This window comes from Eurosta solidaginis, chromosome X, assembly GCF_040869045.1.
Source record: "Eurosta solidaginis isolate ZX-2024a chromosome X, ASM4086904v1, whole genome shotgun sequence".
Classification (NCBI taxonomy): Eukaryota; Metazoa; Arthropoda; class Insecta; order Diptera; family Tephritidae; genus Eurosta; species Eurosta solidaginis.
This window is the reverse complement of record NC_090324.1, coordinates 17,212,597-17,226,243: the sequence shown is the minus strand read 5'-3', so window position 1 is coordinate 17,226,243 and position 13,647 is coordinate 17,212,597. Positions and strand designations below refer to the sequence as shown.

Genomic DNA, 13,647 nt, shown 5'->3' with positions numbered 1-13,647 from the left:
TCCGCCTTACAAAACTCTAAAAACCAAAACTCTTTTTCCCACAGCTACCTAAAATCAGAGGCCCACGGTTGGTGATAGCATAGAAGGCAAATTAAGGAACCCGCGTCTTCGTGTCTCTCTATCCCTAAGCCTGCGTTTCTCCCGAGCCATATATTATAATCAACCCCCCCCGGTCTCGTGATGGTGCGAGTCTACCGGAGGGGCATTCAAAACGTACGACGCGATGGCAATGGGGAAAGGGAGCGCGGGACATAAAGACGCGTTCAACGACGCGCCGTGATGCCCCGCTATCCCTAAGCTTGTGTCTCTCCCGAGGCCCGAATTATAATCAACCCCCCGGTCTCGTGATGGTGTCGAGCCTACCGGAGGGAATCCTACACCTGATTACTGGTGGGCAATGGGGAAAGGGAGCGAGACGCACGAAGACGCGGGAGAGCTTATCAAAAGCTCGCAAAACCAAAAGGCAAAACTTAGGCTTCATAATAGCACTAACCGCGGGCCACTTGAAGAACTCATTCCACAAGTCACTCGCTCACCAGAGCGAGGACACCAGAAAACACCCAAATTCACTCACTCCCCAGAGCTAGGACACCAGAAAACACCAAAATTCACTCACTCCCCCGAGCGAGGACACCAGAAACCCTCCCATTCACTCGTTATCCCCTAACGAGGACATCATGAAAGCCTACCGCAGAAGGGCGAACCGATCTGCCACAGAACCTAAATGCTTTCAGCCCATTATCTTTCTTAATTCCCAGCAAATCAACCCAAGTTCACTCGCTCACCCAGAGCGAGGATCACAGAACGCCTACGCACTCGGCCAAATGCCCGAGGCCAACAATAAAATAAAAAACCAACAATCTCATTAAAAGAAAAAAAGGGTTCACAGAAATAGACATTAAATTTACAAGACGATGTTTTTTCGATTAATTTTACTTTTCTTTCAGACGTTTTGTAAACGCTTATTTTTCATAAACTTACTTAACGTCATTTCCAAACCCATTTGCAGAAAGTGCATGTTGGGAAGGTAAAGAATGATGCCTCATTGGCAACTACTACCACAACAACAGCGATCATGCCACCGGTGCTTTATCACCAGCATCCAAATTCGTGGAATCTTAAAAATGGGGCGAAGTAAATTGCCCCGGTTGTAAACTAACACAAACAAATTTTAATGGTTAAAGCTCCCACCCAGAATTTTTTTTTCATTTTTTAAATTCTGATCGAAAAATATTTAAATATCATAACCCAAGATGATTGAAAACGTCCAAATTTAACAGCATTTTCTGTTCGAAAACTAATGTCGCGTCGGGAGAAAATGTACCCCATATTTATTATTATTATGAATAAATTAAACTTTAATCATCATGAGGCTTCAAAGTAATTCCAAAAAGTGATCTAAAAATGTTTTTCAGTTTTTGATCATCAAAAGTATCCATATCTGATTATTTCCTTTGTTCAATTGTATGATAACTCATTATTTGGTCTGAAAGAGTAATAAAATTGTACTGATATCTAGGGAAACTCAAAATTTAATCACAGAAATGCTGAGTGGGGGTATTTTCAAACCATTGTGGTTGACAAAAACTGTTTGCGATGTTGGCATCTTATATTTGCATAATTGGGTTTAGGAACTAGTACTTGCGATAACGCTATACCATAGGTACCCTATGAGAAGATAAGCGCAAATGTCCGATTGTTATAAATTAGTTTTTTTTACGCTAAACTTCTTTTGCGTATTGTTGCGTTGAAAAATTATTATACTAGAATGTGCCTTTGAATCGTCAAAGTTTAATTTACTCGAGTTTAATTTTAAACTCGAAGCATTTACAGAAATGTTTGTTGGGAAATCACATTTATTTCAGCCTCAAACTAAGGCCATAATACGGGTTACAAAAAGTGAACAAGCATGTTACTTACATTCCGGTCGCAAAATTTCTCTTTGGTAAAAGTCTTCTGCTTGATTTCAACCACAGCGCTGCTACTTGCTCGATATCACTACACACACACAGCAAACTGCTACCCGCGTATCTAGAATGTATGGGGTTTTAGGGAGGATAATTTATTGTATATCACACATATGAACATATGGGAAATGCATTTCACTTACCTCGTTGAACGTTATCCAACCAATATCACCCGATATTCCAACCCCTTCCATAACATTGTGAAGCCTGTCGACGCGCTGGCTGTTGAACACGACTGCTCGATACCTAGGCTGAGCAACGCTTGAGCATGTTGCTGGCAGCTCAGTTTGTCTGTTATTTAGTAAATAAACTTTTGACGACGAAGCGGACATTTGCATAGCTGCAAAACTTTTAGATATACGTTGATCTGGACCCACTAAGCCAAAACGTCCTCTTAAATCATACTCAATTTCTAATAAGTTTGTCATTTCACTAGTGCGCCCAATCAGATCAAGCTGTTCTAACAATGCCAACGTACCACAGACACATTCTATATAATAATCAATAACAATCCAACGTGTATAACGCACATCAAACCATTCCATTAGATTGTGATGACTATGAGCTGGACAACGTTTATGTAGAATATGACATATGAGTGCGATTTCTGAGCGCATCAAACGTCAAACGTCGAAACGTACACGACCACAAAGTTTCATCTCGATATCCAAATTTGTGAGACGTTCACGATATTCGTCTATATATTCACGTATTTTCTGTGAGGATACACGTGACAATAATGGTGCAATATTAAACCCAAGTTACTTTGAGCATTCTAACACAAAACCCCATGATGCAGTCCCAATTTCATAGCCACTATATATATATACGGATCCCAATGTCTACACAATTCAACAAGCGCTTCGAATGCTTCATTCGCGGTTTGTACGAAACGCATTGAGATATTTGTATAGCCAATGTGCCAAATCTTTTCACGGACTGGAGACGTTGCAAACAATGCTCCACTAAAGGTTCAATAATAGTATTGTCATCCTAATAATTATCAGCAAATAAGCAAACAAATGAATACATTCACGTAACTAAATCCTCTCAAGCATATCGTGAGTAAAAAGCTTTTTCAAGTGTTCGCAAACTTGCCCAGATTGTAGTCGCGGAAGGCGCATTGAGGTGATTACTTATTATTCGCTCTTCATTTAATCGTTCGTTGTATAATTCACTTCCCACACGAATAGCTGTTTTGAAAGCAGCGTCTGCTATTACGTGTCACTGTAAAGGATTGTCATGGTAATCCAGTAGAAGCACAAATTAATCCGGTGTGGTCATGGCATCGCCATATACCTTCAAACATTATAACACCACAAGCGTTCACTACAATATATCGAGTATTGTTTAAGGTAAATGCACCCCCCTTGGGCCTGGTTACATATATGATAAAAACGCAGAAAATGCACAGAAACACACGCAACAGGTCTAATCCTGATTACAACTCCAATATCGCTCAGCTTAGGCAACTATCCATATGACGTGAAATTTTGTGAACATCGGCTTATTTCAATACATGTCTCCGGTGGTTCCACAGTGGTTTTTAGTGGTGATGGTCGTTTAAAATCAACACAAATAAACCCGCATGTACCACATACGCCGACTAACTTAAAATTCTACAAATATAGTTGTGATACATCTGGTGCTTATCTATTCATGCCACCGGGGCCGGCGACACCGTTAGTGGATATGGGACGACCGACGGTACTTGTAGGTGAAGGTCCACTTGAAGCTAGCGTCACCGTCGGTCTTCCATTTGTGGTACATCAAACAGTATTGCGTGGCGGTGCACCTGAATCACAAAATCTAGTATATATTGGATGTATGGGTAATACAGAAATCTCTATGCGTTTATTGACCAATTAAGAGTGGCGATATGTTTTATACTGATCTCAATGGCTTACAGATGATTAAGCGACGACGTTTAAACAAACTGCCACATCAAGCCAACTACTACCCAATTCCAACATCGGCGTATACTAAGGACGACGAGCTACGTTTAACATTGGTCACTGAACAATCATTGGGCGGCTCCTCACTGAATTCCGGTGAATTGGAAATAATGTAGGATCGTCACTTAACGCATGACGACCAACGTGGTCTGGGACAAGGAGTTTGATAACCAACCGGTTATACATATATCTAGAATTAATTTAGAACCTATATATATATATGTTTAAGGCTCTCGGAAATTCAGCCGTCGGATGCATTAACTTCAACTGCACCTTTGGCTTCGCAAACGTTGCTACGTCCTTTGGATAAGTAGATTTTTTATTGAAAATAATGGGTTGGGTGGACAGGCAGCTTTTGGCGAATAACGAAGTGGTGTAGGCAAAGATATATCAATTGCAGGTATAAGAAATCTTCCACCAACTAACAAAATTACCAGTTGTTCGTGATCGTCCTTCAACGGAACCATCACTTAATACAGGAGTTATTGTGCATCGTACGTTTTTATTACAATGTTGTGCAGCTGATCAGCCAACAAGTTTCATTAACCTGAACAAATTGCTAATGTTGGTCATTATAATCTTTTTTATAACACAAGTCTAACGCAAAGACTGGATAATATTGACGCAATAAACGTTTGTGCTTTGGATACGCAGGCATACATATTGCAACATCAATAAGGCTAGAAAATCTCGTTTAATGTCTCAAACAATATTTTTTCTGACAAACGCACTCATAAGTTAAGCTTTAATTTAGACAAAAAATAAAGCTCGAATCTCCCATCAATTAAATATATCTCACACCATCAACCTGCAAAGAAAATAAAAGAAATTTCATTAATATCGGCGTCTATGGACATCGCGAAGGTGTGTCCACTGACGGCGCGACCGACGCCGCAGTTGGAGCACCCCTTTGCGATGCCGGTACGTACAAAAAACAACAAATATAATACAAAGCAAATTATTAGCTCCATATCCTCCGTGATCTCCACGCCAGCAACCTAAAAATAAAAGAAAGTTAATTAATACTATTAAATAAAAGAAATATACATATTTAGCATTAATAAAATTAATTCAAAAATTTACAATGTACTTACCCTTTCCTTTGTAACTGTGCCATGGTATTTCAACCAACTTCAACCACACGTAAAAAATGAAAGAATGAGGCAACGGCGCAATGAATCGAATTTACCGTTTGCTTCAATTCTGTGGAATTTGCATTCTATACATAAGTATGTATAAATGTTCGCGAGCATCTTTTTTTCATTCGTTTTTGCTTTGCAGCTGGTATGCTTATACCAGTTCGCGGACGTTAAATAATGAAATGCTGGTAGTGGTAGATTTTACCAATTTACCAAAAATACTGCCACAGAATAACCGATTTCGGCATAATATTCGAAAAATTATTCGCACAACAAAAGGAGATGACAATAGCGCCAAAATTATTGCGTGCTCATGTACTACACTTATTTCATAAACAAATTTATTTCTTTCTTGACTTTGTGCACAACTTTGTTCAAATTTGGTGGGGTTGGTTAGTGTAATCGCCTAATGTTAGTTGGTTGTGCTCAGCAATTAAATACGTTTACTAAATGATCGAAGTCTTTGTTTATTCAATGCGAAAATACTGAAATATTGATAGACTTTGGCCCTTGGTGATAGAAGTAGGAAAAAATTAAAACAGGTCAAAAAGTTGGTCCATCTATCAATTAAGTGGAAAAGTCCGTACACTGGCTGTTTGTTTGCTTATACCAATGTAGGCACATATATTTGCTTATTTTTTTTAGTGCTGCGCCAAATGATGCACGCTGGTACCGAAAACACGCAAAACAACAAAGCGGGGTCGGCCTTTTTGACCCATACTGACACCTCGGGCAGTCCGAAAACATACTTACGCACAGAAATAAAGGCAGAAACCTCTTTCAAAATTAATTATACCTTCATTCAAAAAACAAAAAAAAATTTTTCTTTTCTTTATTTTTTTGCCGTCGGTACTGCTTGTTTTTGTTTTTGGCTGGAGGGGCAGGACTTGTTGTTTTTCAACAACAAACATCACAAACAGTCATCATAAGGGCTTGGTACAAAAACAATCCGAGTCCGGAAATAAAAGAAACCCGACAGGACAAAGTCCCGAAATTGGAAAAAAGTCAACTGTTTCTACCGGCTTAGTGTGCTACTGCCCCAGTGACCTAGTTTTTTTTTTTCAAGGGCAAGCAAACACATATATGTATATATATACTCGCACACCACAAATTCACCATACCAGCTGTCAGCTGGCCAATAAATACACAACAGGGTTGCATGATACATTTAGCATAATGGTACGTGCAGATAGAACTCGTCGCGGAGAACGCATCGCCAATCTGCAAATTTATGTCAGGTGACCGTAAATAACGCATATCTGCTTGGTAAAAATTGTATTTAATAATATGCTTCGCATATGCCATTTGTTTATCTATCCTAACATACGCTTGTAATAAAAACACCTCCGCTTCACCCAACCAACCTCACGGCCGCTCGCCCAGGTACATCCATAAAATGTTGCCTTGAGAGCGATACGACAAGTTAGACGCTGGAACGGAGACCTCGGCCTCTTCGTCCAGCCCAGAAAAACCTAAAAACCTGCGAGTCTGGAACGGAGACCTCTGCCTCTTCGTCCAACCCAGAAAAATCTAAACAAAAAAATGTGAATCTGGAACGGAGACCTCGACCTCTCCACCCGGAACAAAAAAAAAACAAAGAATAACAAAAATGGTGCCATTCTGGAGCGGAGACCTGGGCCTCTACGTCCAGCCTTACTGACCATCGACTATACATATATTACGTTCTGAATTTCTATATTTAAGAATTATGTATAATTCAATGGCAAGAAATATTCACTTATAACTGTTCATAACCGCTAATTTTTTCATCTTAGCTCAGGTGGCATGCGAAGCAAGTCGGAAAGGATTCCCGGCCATTTTGCGTCGTCAGACGAACTCCTCATTTAGATTAAGTTTAGTGTGTAAGTCTTATATTCATTTTTCTCGTTTCAGCGGAGGTCATTGGCGGAAAACGATGTTGCGTATCGCAAGGGGGGTCGGCATGTTTAGGCAGGATGCCTAACTTTTTCCGCATCTGTCTGCGATCCCCCCCAATGCAACCCGGCGAATCGATACTCGATACTCGAATTAATTTGTAACCACTCACACCATCACCGCCACATGCATGTGCATGCATGTACATGTACGTGTATGTGTGTTTTTTGTCAGCACTCATGCATATGCATGTCGGGGTTGCTGTGTGGGTGCCTTTCCCTTCAAAACGGAGGACTTTGCGGGTCAACGGTTGTAGCTTGCTATACAACCGGCCTCTTGGATTTCAACAGCCGTACAGCTCACATCTGCGGCCAGCGATCTCTGCCGTAATTGTTTGCGTTTATTCAGGTAATATTGTAACTATTGCTATTTTTACCTTTACCCAATAAATCATATATATTATATCGAGAAATCTCGTCTATTTGCTGATTTTCTATTCCATACGCCTATTCCCACTAAGATCGACCCCGGTGCGCCGACCTACCTCCAGGAGCACACGCACTCCGGCCGAACATTTGGTCCAGCACCTAAATTACAGTCCACAAAATACGACCATAGCTGACCGCACAAATTTCAAATTCCTCACATAAAAGTTATACGGAGAGTTTTTGCCACAATCAACAGCGATAACACAAAAAGTTTAAGAACGGTTATTATTTAACACCAGCGTCAAACACTGAGCAATCGACAGCGAGCGGAAGCCACGGCAACACCGAGTTATCTTGCCACATCATCACATCATCACCAGTATACAAGTCACCAAAAAATACCTGAGTAAGTGCAATATTTCTTGCCACATTTTTTTGGTTATTACAATAAAATAAAATCCGTGTAAAGACATAATCCATATACTGTGTGCCACACGCGTAGTGATTTCTAATTATTCGCGAAAAGTGTAAAAAATTTAGTGCCGAAAAGAAAAATAAGTGCAAACGCGTTGTATTAACGTCGTTTAACATTCCTTGTGACTATCTGGTCTGTCCCCCCGCCAGCGGTAAGGCTCTCCGGACACAGCACAAGGAAGAGGTGCACATAACCTCACATTCACATTAAAATCTAACGCCATACGGCTGTGGCAATTTTCATTTTCTTTTCAAGCACTTTAATTTTCACTAATTCAATCGACACAGTTTTTTAATTTGATCACAAATTTTAATCCATGAACATGGAATCATATATTAGATTGGCCGATCGAATAATCGAATTCGAGGCCGATTTTAATGACATAAATGCGGCTCTGCACACTATACACACTCTTGCAATACAGCAAAAAGAGTTGCAAGCTAAGTGGGAAAAAGCCGAGACCGCCCTCGAGGAATTGCTTGACTCTGACACGCTCGACGCTAAGAAAATTGCAGCGGTAAAGATCAAGCATAAAGCGGCATGTGCCGTATTCCCGAGATGCATGTCGAACATGGCTGAAATTCAAACTAAATTGAAGGAGGAAAAAGATAGGGCAGTGAAACCTGAGGGAGAACGCGCGCGCGAACACAGTATCCGCCTGCCAGCCTGTGATACTGAGGTATTCAAGGGCGACTACCTATCTTGGCCAACGTTTCGTGACCTGTTCATGGCCACCTACAAAAACAACAGTCGCCCAAGCCCGGTAGAAAAGTTGTTCCACCTTAACCAAAAAACCCAAGGTGAGGCAAAGGACATTGTCAAGAAATGCCTTTGACAAATGAAGGCTTCGAAACAGCCTGGAAAAACCTATGTGAGAGATACGAGAATAAGCGGATTCTCGTAAACTCACAACTACAAATTTTGTTTAATCTAAAAAAGATAGATAACGAGTGCGGAAGCTCAATCAGAACCTTACAGCGCGACATAAATAATTTTTTAGCATCCTTAAAAACAGATCACATTGACGTTTCAAATTGGGATGCGATTATTACTTATTTATGTTCGACAAAATTACCTGAGAATACGTTGGCTCTATGGGAGCAGAGCATTGAACACAAGACGGACATATCCAAGTGGGAGGATATGGACAAATTCTTGTCAAATCGTTTCCAGACACTTGAAACCGTGTCTGGTTTTACAGGGAATGCCACTTCTAAAGTGCAAAAGTCAAACACGTCGCGCCAGTCGACGGAAAACCCTACAAAAAGACTTGGTGCTTTTCAAACAAAAGTAACCAAGCAAACTACAAAATCAATATGTAAGATGTGCAAATCTACGGAGCACAGATTACGCAACTGTTCACGTTTTTGCGATTTAAACCCGGTAGAAAGGATTAAATTCGTCAAATCCACAAATGGCTGCCTGAATTGTTTATCCCCAGGACACACAGTGACGAGGCGCACCAGTTCGTACAACTGTTCCTAATGCCACTCTCGTCACCACACGCTCCTGCATGCAGACAAACTTCAGCAACCGGCGGTGCGCAATCCTTTCAAAGATGCGGATAATACCCCGTCAACTTCGGCACAGGCAAGGAAAAGACAGGAATCGGGACAACCACCTTCCTCTACGAACCAGAATGTGAAATCCTGCCATGCCAATTCCAGCACAGGTGTGCTATTAGGAACTGCTCGCGTACACATTCACCATAATGGTACCGACTTCTCCGCGCGGGCATTAATTGATTCTGGGTCTGAATGTTCCTTTATAACTGAAAGACTGAAACGCAGAATCAATTTGCCAGCGAGGAAAATGCATGCCCATGTTTCAGGCATCACAAATGCGGTGTCAGCTCAGGTGAAAGAAGCATCCAACATCGAATTACGTTCACCAGTGGATCCCTGCTTCAGCCTGACTACACCCGTACTAGTTCTAGCGAAACTCACTGGGAGTCTTCCATCCTGCCATATCAACGCAATGATTATACAGGCATTCCCAGACTTGGTTTTGGCAGACAAGAGGTTCCACGTCAACGAAGACGTAGACCTCATACTTGGCGGAGACATATATCCCCAAATTATAATGAGCGGTATAAAAAAGAATGTGCTAAACACACTCTTAGCCCAAGAGACAGTGTTCGGTTGGATACTAACCGATCGTATCGAATCACCGAATCCAACGAAGGGCATTATGTCTTTCTACAACGAGGTTGCGTTAGACAACCAACTCAAAGCTCTCTGGGAGATAGAAAATATACCCAAAAATAAAGTATTAAATGAAGATGAAAGGTACTGCGAACAACTATTTAAAGAAACAACGCGGCGAAGTGAGAATGGAAGGTACACCGTGTCACTACCATTCCGGCAGGATTACCCTAACAATATTAACTTAGGACCATCCCTGAAGCGTGCATGCTCTCAATTCTTCCGGAATGAGGGGCGGCTAATAAAAAACCCAGATTTAGGTAAAGAATATGTTCGAATGTTGCCAGAATATGAAACGCTCGGACATATGACAAAATTAAAAAGAATATCCCATCCGACGATTCGGATCATTACTTCCTGCCCCACAACGCCGTTATTAAAGCGGAAAGTGCCACTACAAAGGTACGCATAGTATTCAATGCCTCGAGCCCTACGGCCAACGGGAAGAGCCTAAATGATATTCTACTTCCAGGCCCAGTTCTACAAGCCGATTTACCCATACTTATCTTACGATGGAGACTATACCGTTTCGTCTTCAATAGCGACATCGAAAAGATGTACCGACAAATTTGGGTGAACGAAAATCACACCAAATTTCAACGCATTGTATATCGCACTTCCACGAGTGACCCTATTAGTATCTACGAATTAAAGACGGTTACCTTCGGAGTGAATTGCGCTCCATATCTCGCGATAAGAACGCTTCTCCAACTAGCAGACGACGTCTCAAATTCACACCCTACAGCGGCTAGCATACTGCGAGAATACATGTATGTAGATGACGTGTTAGCGGGTGGACATACGATCACATCGACCATTAAAACCCGGAGACCTAGTTGTTATCAAAGAGGACAACCTCCAACCCAACGATTGGAGAATGGGGAGAATCGTCAACACACACCCAGGCTCTGATAACCGTGTGCGTGTTGTTGACGTTCGTACAACCAGGGGAAAAACCACTAGACCAATTACGAAATTGGTACTCCTTCCGTCCCACGACAAGGAGGACTAAATAAAAGGGGCCAAAGTCCGCCTTACAAAACTCTAAAAACCAAAACTCTTTTTCCCACAGCTACCTAAAATCAGAGGCCCACGGTTGGTGATAACATAGAAGGCAAATTAAGGAACCCGCGTCTTCGTGTCTCTCTATCCCTAAGCCTGCGTTTCTCCCGAGCCATATATTATAATCAACCCCCCGGTCTCGTGATAGTGCGAGTCTACCGGAGGGGAATTCAAAACGTACGACGCGATGGCAATGGGGAAAGGGAGCGCGGGACATAAAGACGCGTTCAACCACGCGCCGTGATGCCCCGCTATCCCTAAGCTTTGGCTCTCTCCCGAGGCCCGAATTATAATCAACCCCCCGGTCTCGTGATGGTGCGAGCCTACCGGAGGGCGATCCTACATCTTCTCTTTTTTTGTTCTCTACCCCCGGTCTCGTGATGGTGTCGAGTCTACCGGAGGGAATCCTACACCTAACTACTGGTGGGCAATGGGGAAAGGGAGCGAGACGCACGAAGACGCGGGAGAGCTTATCAAAAGCTCGCAAAACCAAAAGGCAAAACTTAGGCTTCATAATAGCACTAACCGCGGGCCACTTGAAGAACCCATTCCACAAGTCACTCGCTCACCCAGAGCGAGGACACCAGAAAACACCCAAATTCACTCACTCCCCCGAGCGAGGACACCAGAAACCCTCCCATTCACTCGTTATCCCCTAACGAGGACATCATGAAAGCCTACCGCAGAAGGGCGAACCGATCTGCCACAGAACCTAAATGCTTTCAGCCCATTATCTTTCTTAATTCCCAGCAAATCAACCCAAGTTCACTCGCTCACCCAGAGCGAGGATCACAGAACGCCTACGCACTCGGCCAAATGCCCGAGGCCAACAATAAAATAAAAAACCAACAATCTCATTAAAAGAAAGAAAGGGTTCACAGAAATAGACATTAAGTTTACAAGACGATGTTTTTTCGATTAATTTTACTTTTCTTTCAGACGTTTTGTAAACGCTTATTTTTCATAAACTTACTTAACGTCATTTCCAAACCCATTTGCAGAAAGTGCCTGTTGGGAAGGTAAAGAATGCTGCCTCATTGGAAACTACTACCACAACAACAGCGATCATGCCACCGGTGCTTTATCACCAGCATCCAAATTCGTGGAATCTTAAAAATGGGGCGAAGTAAATTGCCCCGGTTGTAAACTAACACAAACAAATTTTAATGGTTAAAGCTCCCACCCAGAATTTTTTTTTAATTTTTTAAATTCTGATCGAAAAATATTTAAATATCATAACCCAAGATGATTGAAAACGTCCAAATTTAACAGCATTTTCTGTTCGAAAACTAATGTCGCGTCGGGAGAAAATGTACCCCATATTTATTATTATTATGAATAAATTAAACTTTAATCATCATGAGGCTTCAAAGTAATTCCAAAAAGTGATCTAAAAATGTTTTTCAGTTTTTGATCATCAAAAGTATCCATATCTGATTATTTCCTTTGTTCAATTGTATGATAACTCATTATTGGGTCTGAAAGAGTAATAAAATTGTACTGATATATAGGGAAACTCAAAATATAATCACAGAAATGCTCAGTGGGGGTATTTTCAAACCATTGTGGTTGACAAAATCTGTTTGCAATGTTGGCATCTTATATTTGCATAATTGGGTTTAGGAACTAGTACTTTCGATAACGCTATACCATAGGTACCCTATGAGAAGATAAGCGCAAATGTCCGATTGTTATAAATTAGTTTTTTTTACGCTAAACTTCTTTTGCGTATTGTTGCGTTGAAAAATTATTATACTAGAATGTGCCTTTGAATCGTCAAAGTTTAATTTACTCGAGCTTAATTTTCAACTCGAAGCATTTACAGAAATGTTTGTTGGGAAATCACATTTATTTCAGCCTCAAACTAAGGTCATAAAACGGGTTACAAAAAGTGAGCAAGCATGTTACTTACATTCCGGTCGCAAAATTTCTCTTTGGTAAAAGTCTTCTGCTTGATTTCAACCACAGCGCTGCTACTTGCTCGATATCACTACACACACACAGCAAACTGCTACCCGCGTATCTAGAATGTATGGGGTTTTAGGGAGGATAATTTATTATATATCACACATATGAACATATGGGAAATGCATTTCACTTACCTCGTTGAACGTTATCCAACCAATATCACCCGATATTCCAACCCCTTCCATAACATTGTGAAGCCTGTCGACGCGCTGGCTGTTGAACACGACTGCTCGATACCTAGGCTGAGCAACGCTTGAGCATGTTGCTGGCAGCTCAGTTTGTCTGTTATTTAGTAAATAGACTTTTGACGACGAAGCGGACTGCAAAACTTTTAGATATACGTTGATCTGGACCCACTAAGCCAAAACGTCCTCTTAAATCATACTCAATTTCTAATAAGTTTGTCATTTCACTAGTGCGCCCAATCAGATCAAGCTGTTCTAACAATGCCAACGTACCACAGACACATTCTATATAATAATCAATAACAATCCAACGTGTATAACGCACATCAAACCATTCCATTAGATTGTGATGACTATGAGCTGGACAACGTTTATGTAGAATATGACAT

General features: G+C 41.3%; 1 pseudogene; it reads left to right on the top strand.

The window, feature by feature from the left end:
- Positions 1-2,561: 2,561 nt before the first annotated feature.
- Positions 2,562-4,600, top strand: LOC137234801 (alpha-mannosidase 2-like; annotated as a pseudogene).
- Positions 4,601-13,647: the final 9,047 nt, after the last annotated feature.